Consider the following 11,236-nt stretch of genomic DNA (forward strand, 5'->3'; position numbering starts at 1 on the left):
ATGGAATAAGGTAATATCTCCATTTAACCACACATATTTTTATATTTCTCAAGTCAGTTATTTTCCATTCTGTCTAATCAGGCTAAATTTAGAAAGTAGAGAAGCCAAATCTCCATTTCCCCTTTGAATTTCCATTAGTTAGTTGGATGTGACTCAAATAAGATTTTTTCTTTTCTTGCTTGTCTCAAAAATAACTGGCCCCTAAAGACCAAACAGAAGAAATGTATTTGGAATATGAAAACAAATGCAGTCAAGTTTTGATTGAATTTAAGGGATCTTTCACACATTAGGATATAACATTGTTATCAAAGAAATAACTAACAGAGCTAGGAGGATTACATGTGGCTAAAGTGAGTGAAAGCCATCCTTTAATTCTCAAATGGATTAGAAATATTATGGCAAAAAAATTGTTTGACGGTGACCAAAAAGGATTTAAATAATAGCAATAAATGCTAACTTAAAGAAAATGTAGAATATTACAGAGGTCTACAGATGACTGTCTCCAGTGAGAAATAATAGAAACCTTGGGGGAAAGATTTCAAGAAGCATATTTTCATCCAGATGCCAGACAAAATTTTCCAATACAGCCAAACATCTTTACTCCTTATTCCTGAGTCATTACAATAATTAGAATATGCTATAGTGATGACTGTGGATATCTACAAAGGGAACAATGTTTTTAAACCACGAAGTAGTGGTTCATGGCCTCAACCTATGCGAGTTGTGGCAAAAAATTAAATGACCACAAATTACAGTCACTAGCAACTAAGATCAAAAATCCCATTTGTGACTTACACAGGAACAATGCCTGGCAGTCATATCAAGATTCCTAAGCCATCCATTTGTTTTTGTTTTGCTTTGTTTTTTGGCATGGTTATTCTTAACAGACAAAATCAAAATATGTGTTCATTATGTAAGATGGCAAGTGTATAAAACCCCTTAAAGGAGGAAAGAGACTGAAGGACTAAGTGAGCACAGGAACTTTTAGAGGATTTATGATGGCTTAAGCATCTGAATGGGAAGATCTGATGGCATTCTGGTCTGTCCACAGAGAAAATGGTGGGGTGCCTAGATAGGCTCAGTTGGGTGACTGACTCCTGATCTCATGGGTCTAGGATCGAGCCCTGCATAGGCTCCCCAAGGATTGAGGAGTCTACTTGAGATTTTCTCCCTTACCTTCTGCCCCTCCCCTCCCTGTGTGCACGTACGCATGCATTCTCTCTCTCTCTCTCTCTCTCTCTCTCTCAAATTAATGAATAAATCTTTTTTAAAGAAAGATGGGAAATGGTGGCAACTACAAAATCACAAATTAATCTTTTCTTCATGGAATTGGCAAACATTGTAAAAGCTGGTTAAGCTGCAGCTAAGGATGGCAAGAGTCCTATAATCCTGGAAGAAGACAATCTTAGCTGATTAGAGCAGAAGCAGCCAAGGGCTGGCAATAAGCAGAGGGGGCAGTGTTTTAGAGAAATGTTCTACCTCTCAGGATTCCTGACAGCCTTCCTATGAGTGAAAGGAAAGATCACAGAATTATGTTCAGTATAGGCCTGGTGGAATTATGTTCAGTATAGGCCATCACATTTGACTCGTCATTATATGATTCACCACCACTATTTACTCTTTTTATTTTTTTTATTTTTATTTTTATTTTTTTTATATTTACTCTTTTTAATTTTTTATTTCTTATATAGTTTTGTCATTGTTGATTTGTTTACTGCCTTTAAGGAAAAAGTGCCAGCTTCTCTCTGTAGAGGCAGGTAGAGAGGTCCCTTTGGAGGAGGTCTTAATTGTCCTAGAAAGGTCATGTAGCCCTTTGGTTATTTGCAAATGTAGCATTCATTGCTTTAGGAAATAAGTTGATAGGACTTTATATACTTTATTCTTAGCTTTGTTTCTTCTTACGGTTGTTTTCTTCTTTCTTTTTTCTTGACCCAATTAGTAATGGTATGTCACCCAAACTCCTAAGGCATTGATAATTAAAATACTCATCATATTGTAAGATGAAATTATGCCCATGTACTAATGGCTCTTTGGGAATGAAAAATCAACATGGACCTTGAAACATTTACATTTAAATATCTACATGTTAATAAAATCCAACATGTTAAGGGTTATTTTCTTGTTAGATACATTTCTTATGTTTACCTTATAGGCAAGAATGACCCCCCAATGCCTCTCCATCCGTATTATCACCTCCCTTCCAAATGTGAGTGGAATCCATGAAAATGACATTATCACCTCCAAGATTATTTGTTAAATCATGTGGCAAAAGAGGGATATCTGGGTGAGCCTAATTTAGTTACATGAGCCCTTTAAAATGAAAAGACTGTTTTTTAGCAGGTGATAGAAAAGGAAGACACATTCAAAGCATAAGAATTTGGCACACCATAGCTGGCTTGTGGCTACAAAGGGGACACATGAGACAAAAAATGCAGGAGGCCTCTGGAAGCTCAAGTGGCTCCCTGCTGATGGGCAGCAAGAAACTGAAGATCTATCAGTCCTACTAATGCAAGGTTGCTGACAACAACCTGAATGAGCTTGGAAGTAGATTGATCTAGAGATCTTGGGTCCAAGCTTGGCCTGACTGACACCTTGATTTTGGCCCGTGACACCATAAACAAAGAGCCTAGTCAGATCCACCTGGGTCTGTGACCCACAGAAGTACAAGACAATAAATGGGTGTTGTTTTGAGGCACCGAGTTTGTGGTAACTAGCTACAGAGCAATAGAAAGCTAATAGAGTCTATTCTATGCTCTGTGTGAAGTGTTGAAATCACAGATGGATAGATCACTGTCACTTCTTTTGAGATGCAGAGTAACCCAGACAGATGTGGAAATATCAACTATAATAATAATGTGTTGAACTCAATGATAGAAGTTGGTTATAAAATACTATGGAAATGCAGATAAATGGTACAGATTTTGTCTAGAAAAACAAGAGACTTTTCAAGAGACTGTGATTGTTAGATTCTACAACAAAAACAATAATATGTAACAGAGATAAACAATGTGACCAGGCAAAAGAGACACAGATTCTTAATGTGTGAATATTCACAACCTTGCAAAACCAACCAAAAGTACAAAGAAGATCATTTTCAATTTTATAAGAAATTAGCTGGTATAAGTGTGAGTGTACCTTAGTGTTTGGAGAAATGGTTCTATCTCAGAATATTCATTTTATCATGTTGCAGAGAGATTTCCTCCAAGCACATTCTGATTAAGCAGTACTGATCATCAATGAGCAACTTAACTGAATTTCTATGATGTATTTAATAGCTTCCTTAGCTCAGGAAAGTAAGCTTTAAAGCCTTGAAAACGGCTCTATGAGGTAAGATTAAATTCAGCTGGGGGTGACTCAAATCTCAAATAACAATAACTCAAAACCTCAAAGAAGGCAGGCATTTATTTCTCTGTCATGTAAAAGTCTTGAGGTTGGCAGTTGAGTGGGAGTGGTCATGGTGGGTTCATGGTGTCAGGGATCTGGCTTCTGTGACTCTGAAACATGCATGCTTTACACCAAGGTTGTCTCAAGATCCATTTGTCTTTTAGAACTCCAGGATTTATATTATATTCCATTCAGTTGGAAAGAATAAGGATGATTATGGTAACTCTCCTTTCACATGTCAGTAAAGTTATTACCCAGAAATTACACATATCACTTCCATTTATAAGTTCCTAATCAGATCTTTTTCACAAAGTCACTAGCTATGAGGAAGGCTAAGAACTGTAGCTGTATTCCAAATGGCCATTACTAAAAGTCAGAGATTCTATTACTGTATGTTATGCATGTTATACACCTTGTAGGGGTAACAACTAAAAGTAAGCACTATATATTTTCCTTAAGTTTTAAATTTAGGTTTACTTTAAGAAAAGCTGAGTTATATTTAACATTATAGTAGTGTTTTAAGGTGCTATCAAGACACCATTTCCTGAAGTTCTTAACTTCAGGTGATAGTAGGTCATTTAGCAATAAAATTGGAAGAAAGTGTAGGTGTATAAAGAACTACACTTAAAAATAGACTAAATGATAGTCATTCATTTTTAAAAGGAGAACATAAAATATACAATTTTCTGGGATATAGTGTTATTTCTTCATCTTCAAGCACTGACATTCAGAAAAAAATAGTTTAAAGTCTTAAGGTGCATTACTCACATAATAATTAGAGTGCATACTATTAAGAAGACTATGGACAAGAGTTTATAAAGAGTTTATATAGCTCACAGAAAAAAAATTGAATTTAGCAAGTCTAACTTGACTGAAGATGGCAAAAACTCTTTCATAGAAGTCTGAGTGAGCATGATATATAAACAAGTAGATTTTTTTTCAGGTATTTTCTTTCTTTCTTTCTTTCTTTCTTTCTTTCTTCTTTCTTTCTTTCTTTCTTTCCTTCTCTACATCATCAGAAAGGTTTTATTTCTTTTAAGGGAAAACAAGCTGTATCCAAGGCCTTAACTTAAAGACATAAACCAAAATAGCCATTATTCCTTATTTAGAACTTGAAGAGTGTAAGAGTATATGTCATTAAATAGCAACTTGGATGAGTGATGGTCAAGTCTTCCCCAGAAAAGAAGTAGGTTAGAAGTAAAAAGCTACCCCATGATGGTCTTGAATATAGCAACTTATAGAACTACAATGCATGTGAAAATTAGCAACTTAACAGTCACTGGGGAGAGCAGAATGGATTTGGAGCTCCTCAGAAAGTTTCATCCTCAGAGAATTGTTGCTACTTGATCTGTTTGGCAGGTTCATGATCTTGTCTTTATTGATAAAGTTTGTCTTTATTTAATCTGACTCAGAGCTCACTGATGAGGAAAGCTCTATCCCCAGGACATTTCTCTCTCTCTCTCTCTCTCTCTCTCTCTCTCTCTCTCTCTCTCACACACACACACAGACACAAAATCAGTTGTAATTGTCTAACACGGTAAATGTCTGAAACGGCCAAGGCAATTGAGAAAAATAAAAAGATGGCCAAAATTCTTCAAAGGAAAAATCTGAGGAATGAGAAACAAAAGGCAGAGTTGATAGAATTATATTAAAACAAACATGGTTCAGCAATATGCTGTGTGTGTTTGAGTGGCTTAGTTAAGTGTCCTACTCTTGATTTTGGTTCAGGTCATCCCAGGGTTATGAGATTGAGCCTCATGTTGGGCTCCACTCAGCATGGAGCCTGCTTAATATTCTTTCTCCTTGACCCTAACCCCCCCGCCCCTTGCACATGTGTGCTCTTTCTCTCTTGCTTAAAAAAAAAAGTACAAAGATGGGAAAAGATATACTACAAAAACAATAAACAAAGAGAACAAAAGTAGCTTACTAATATTAGATTTAAAAGATTTTAAGGTAAAAACTATTCTTGGAGATAAAAAAATGACATTTATGACAAAGAGGGTCAATCCATCAAAGAGACATAGCATTATAAATATATATGCACCTAACAGTGAAGCCCCAAAATACATGAAGCAAAAAGTGACAAAAATTAGGGAAAATAGAAAATTCAACAATAATATTTGTAGAATTCAATACCCTATTTCCAACAATAGATGGAGCAACCAAAGAAAAGACCAACAAGGAAATAAAAGATGTGAACAACACTGCAAGCCAATTAGACTTAACGGACATACATAGAACACTCCATCCAAAAACAGAATATACATTTTCCTCAAGTACACGTGGAACACTCTCCAAGATGAACCATATATTATGCCAAAGAATAAGCCAGAATAAATTTAAAAAACATGAAATCATACAAAGTGTGTTTTCTGACTACAATGGGCTGAATTTAGAAATTAAAAACAAAATTATTAACTTTTTAAATTCATAAATATGTGGAAGTTAACACACTTGTAAATAACCTAGGTAATACGAGGTCAAAGGAGAAATGTATGTAAAGGTAAATAGGAAATACTTTGAGATGAAAGAAAATGACAATACAAGACATCAAAAGTTATGGAATGCAGCTAAATAAGTGCTTAGAGAGAGCGTTTTGTTTTTTTTTTTTAAGATTTTATTTATTTATTCATAGAGATAGAGAGAGGCAGAGACACAGGCAGAGGGAGAAGCAGGCACCATGCAGAGAGCCTGACGTGGGACTCGATCCCGGGTCTCCACGATCACGCCCCGGGCCGCAGGCGGCACCAAACCGCTGCGCCACCAGGGCTGCCCTAGAGAGAGCTTTAAAGCTCTAAGTGCTTATATTAAAAAGTTAGAAAAAAAGTAAGACTTCAAATCAATGGCATAATATTAAGAAACGTGAAAAAAATAGATGCTAAACCCAAAGTAAAATGAAGGAAGGAAATAAGAAAGGTTAGAGTAGAAATAAATGAAGTAGAGAATAGAAAAAAAGGTAAACAAAACCCAAATTTGCTTCTTTGAAAGGATAAACAAAATTGACAAGCCTAGATTGGCCAAGAAAAAACAAAAACAAAAACAAACAAACAAACAAAAAAGCAGAAGTTTCAAGTTACTAAATCAGGAATTAAAAAATTTCCCATCACGGGGAGCCCCGGTGGCCCAGCGGTTTAGCGCCGCCTTCAGCCCAGGGCGTGATCCTGGAGAGGATCTAGTCCCGCGTCGGGCTCCTTGCGTGGAGCCTGCTTTCCCCTCTGCCTGTGTCTCTGCCTTTCTCTTTTTCTCTCTCTGTGTCTCTCATGAATAAATAAGTAAAATCTTAAAAAAAAAAAAAAAAATCCCATCATTACTGACCTTACGGAAATACATATGATTATAAGAGAATACTATGAACAACTGATTATCAACAAGTTAGGTGATTTAGATGAAAGGGACACAACTCCAGAAAAACACAAACACTAAAACTTAAGAATAGGAAATTTGAATAGCCCTAACAAATTTAAAAAGCAGCACATTAACACCTTCCTACAAGGAAAAGCTTAGAATTCACTGATGACTTCTGCCAAATACTTAAGTAATGCCAGTCCTTCACAAACTCTTCCAAAAAATATCTAATGTCCAAAGATATTACAGAAAAAAGAAAAAGATCAATACTCCTTAGAACTATCAACACAAAATCCTCAACAAAATGATAGTAAACTGAATCCTACAGCATACAAAAAGGATTATAAACGATCACCAAGTGGGATTTATCCAGGGATAAATGCTAGATTGTTTTAACATGTGAAAACCAATCAACATAATATACCATGTTAATAGAATAAAAGGCACAAACTATATGATATTCTCAATAAATGTAGAAAAATAATTTGATAAAACCAAACACTATTTCATGACAGAAACACTTGTTGACCTAGGATTGGAAGAGAACTTCCAGGAAAACCCACAACTAATATCATAATTAATGGTAAAAGATTGAATATTTTCTCTACACCAGATCAGATACAAGACAAGATACCTGCTCTTGCTACTTGTAAACACTGCACTGCATATTCTAACAGGCAATTAGACACGAAAAAGAAGTAAATAACATACAGATTGGAAATGGACAATTAAAACTATCTTCATCTCATAGGCCAATTAGGCGAAAGAAAGAAAGAAAGAAAGAAAGAAAGAAAGAAAGAAAGAAAGAAAGAAAGAAAGAAAAAAAAAGGCATCTAGATTGGAAATGAGAATCATGTATTCTCAAATGATGATTTTTCTATGTAGAAAATCCTCAAGAATCCATGAAAAACTATTAGAATTAATAAAAAAAATCTCAACAAGGTTTCAGGATACAAGATCAATATACAAAAATGTTTAGTGTTTCTATACACCAACTACCCATGAACATTCTGAAAATGGAATGAAGAAAACAATTTTATTTACGACAGCATCAAATGGAATAAAATATATGAATAAATTAAACAGGAGTCTGTGATACTTTCACATTAAAATCCATAAAACATTGTTGAATGAAATTTAACAAGAAGTAAATGAATGGAAGACATTCCATGTTCATAGAGTAGAAGATAATATCTCAAAGATGGAGTTATTCCCCATATTGATCTACAGATTCAAAGCACTCTCTTTTTTTGCAGAATTTCAAAAGCTGATCTTCAAATTCATATAGAAATGCAAGGAACATAAATAGATTTAATGGGTAACACATTGATATTTTATAAACAGAAACAATCATATTTTGGAGAAAATTCCTCCACCCTGATCTTTTTCCAACTTGAGGAGCCTTTAAGGTTGAGTCTATTGTTCAAGGGACAATAACTATGAAAGAACCGTGCTCTGCCTCCTTTCCCCACTGGATACAAACGATGGGTTTGGTTCAGGAACAAAACAGCAAGGGCTGGCATAAAATAGAACAGCAATATTTTAAATTAGGACCCAGGGGCCACTGGAGCATGTTTACAAAACTTCTGCCCCAGGAGGGCTTCCTGAGATGAATTGACATGCCTTTCTCAACGTGGGAGAAAGCAGCGTAGTATTTTGATTTTTAAAATGTCTCCTCATGCTCTGCAGTTCCTCTTAGCAGCCCAGTGGGAGAAACACAGGCTGCTACCTCTGAATTTATCCGACAGAAATGAATAATGCTCATTCAGAGAAATGACCTGCGTTTTGTCAATGCCATGCTCTGCACAGCCTCCTCTCCGTGGGACAGCCAGACAGCATGCGGTGCCACGGTGCACAAGGTTAGCAGCTGGAAAAGAAATCATGGTAAGCCAAGGCTGAGTTGCAATCCAGGGAGGAGAGATGGATATAAAGATTCACAGGCCTGGAGAAACGTAAGGGAAACAAGTACACTAATAGGCACTGACCTGATGCTGTTCATTACAGGTCAATTTCTGAGGTTAGCATCTGGCTTTATCCTCCACTCCTGGTTGTTGAAGCCAGATGTGACTTAGGTGTGGAGAAGAGAAGTTGCTGTGGTTGAGAGGATGGACTTTGGGGGAGAGAAACCTTGACCTGGGTTCTACCTCTGGAACTTGAAGAAGCGAAGTAACCTGGCCAACATCCACTGTGATACAGTGTCATCAACTGTAGGATGCTGAAAACAGCAGAGTTGTTTCCATAGGATTGCTGTAAGGATTATATTATCTAAGAAAGATAATATGTATTTTTTTTACAAGTGACAATTATTAATATTAGCTGTTATTAAACATGCAGCTGATTTTTACCGTCTGTCATTATTTTAGCCAGCCTTCATAGATTTCCAGACTCTTGAGCCCAATTCTCTTAAACAAATAAGAGATGGGGTTGTCAGAACTGTGAAGAATTATTTCCCAGAAGTTATCCCAGACCTAGACTATGACTACCATTCCAAACCCATAATTTTTGAAGAAAATGGATTTTAATGGGTTGTACAGGATGAAAAAATAGAAGGTTCTCCTAGTTACTAAATTCAAAGAATATGCACTTCCTCGATGAGAAAGGAGAATAACAATACTCAGACTAGTCTGACCTACTGATTTTGTAAAGAGGTCAAATGACTATGCGTTGGCAGAAGGGCAATTAGGCACTACCAAATAGGTTGGTAGTGCTTATTATATATTATTTGTTTTCTTTTAAAGATATGGAAAGTAGAGACCAAGGTTTATGAGTTGGCTGTCAGTAGGGCTTGCAAGAAAGATGGAATAGCCCTCACTGGGCACCCTGAAGGCTGTAGCCCCTGGAGGGGCAGGGTCATACAACAAACAGCTCAGAGAATCCAGGATGGGAACAGGATGGACAGCACTTCCACTGTTAGAGGGTGTGCCACCTGTGGGAAGCAGTGTCCTGGGCCCAACCAGTAGAGTGGGAAGAAAGGGGAGCACATGATCCAGAAGAATCCATCTCTCTTTAACAATACTCCATGTAAGGTTTGCTGCATTTTGCTCATTTCTGAATCCCAGAAGCTGGCACACTACCAGGCAAAAAGCATGCCAACAAAGTGAAGAGACACCAAGCGATCCATGGAATGGAGATGTTAAAGGGGGAAACAAAGAAGCTCGACTCAGATCAGAAGACCAGCAGAAGCAAAGACAAGAACCAGGGCTGCCCTATTTGTAACTCAGCCTTTTCCTCCCCTGGCATAGCCCATTGCACTACCTGGGGAAGACCCATTCAAAGAACTTAAAGCTGAAGCAACAGTGAACTAAGGTGGAAGCCTTGCACCTGAATAGAGGTGATAGACCCAGACAAGTTCTGCAGCCTCTGCTGTGTGATTTTTAACCACCCTGTTGTGTCTCCACAATGTTATGTGGGCAAGAAAATAGGAAATAGGAAACCAAGCTCAAACCCAAGGCACATGATGGGCAGCTGGCAGACTGTGCTGTCCCTGACTCATCAGCAAGGAAGGGCTACCCCTGCAAGATGTGTAAGATGGTGTGGAATTCCATAGAACAGTATCAAGTTCATGTGAGTGGCTTTAAATACAAGAACCAGTCACCAACCCAAGGGCATCACACCTAGGCCAGATTCCAATGCAAGGGCAGCCCTTTTAGAAAGACCCAACCACCTTGTAAGACTAGAGGTGTTTCTGTCCAGCATCTGAGGTTGAACCAGCTGCTTCCCATGAGCATGGGCTGCCCTTTGGTCCCTTTTCCTCCTTTCTTATACCTGGAGAACTCATAGACCCTAAGGCAGGAGTGGGTCATAGATAGCATCTGATTGGTCCAGAGCCATCCTGGCTCTTCCCCTTTGGGATGGGCCCTGTAGATCAGTACAAGGGAAAGGGGCGGATCTCAAGAGGAGTTGTGGCCGGCAGGGTGGTAGTTTGGAGAATGGCTTTCTCCATTCCCCGACCCCTTGGGGCCATATGTCAGAGCCCCAGGTCTGAGATTACTCTGAAGGTCAGTTTTGAACCAGTTTGCAGTTAAAGAACTGAATTCTACATGGGCTCTAAGTAGCTCCAGTGGAACCTGAAGCTTTCACACCACATCTTGGCCTAAGTGGGAAAGGGCAGATGGAAGTCATTGCCCCATCAAAGCCACTTCCAGATACTGGCCAATTATACAGCTCTTTGCCCACTGTGAGGTCTCCTCCTGGAGCAATGGTACAGCTCTGACAGAGCAGCGCTATCATTTCTGCCCCTTCTCCACCACTCCTGAATGGTTCTAAAGATCAATCAGCAGCTGGAGAAAAGCTGGAGCTGGAGAAGGCCTCAGTACTGTGTGGATAATGGAAAACTCCAAGATGGGTTTTTTCCTCTTCTCCATCAGAGGTGCTCTGACCCAGGATCATGTGGAGAAGTTCCCACATCCAAGTCCCCTCAATGGTTCTGTGCCCTTAAAGACAAACTGCTTCATGCCAGCCAGCTCAGAGTTTATTGGTGCTCCTTGGTTCTCCTAGCCCTCTTCTT

At 38.1% G+C, this 11,236-nt stretch overlaps 1 pseudogene; it reads left to right on the top strand.

Annotated features, from left to right (window-relative positions):
* Positions 1 to 8,502: 8,502 nt before the first annotated feature.
* Positions 8,503 to 10,400, top strand: LOC112657864 (zinc finger protein 346-like; annotated as a pseudogene).
* Positions 10,401 to 11,236: the final 836 nt, after the last annotated feature.

This window comes from Canis lupus, chromosome 8 (genome assembly GCF_003254725.2).
Source record: "Canis lupus dingo isolate Sandy chromosome 8, ASM325472v2, whole genome shotgun sequence".
In the NCBI taxonomy this organism is placed as follows: domain Eukaryota; kingdom Metazoa; phylum Chordata; class Mammalia; order Carnivora; family Canidae; genus Canis; species Canis lupus.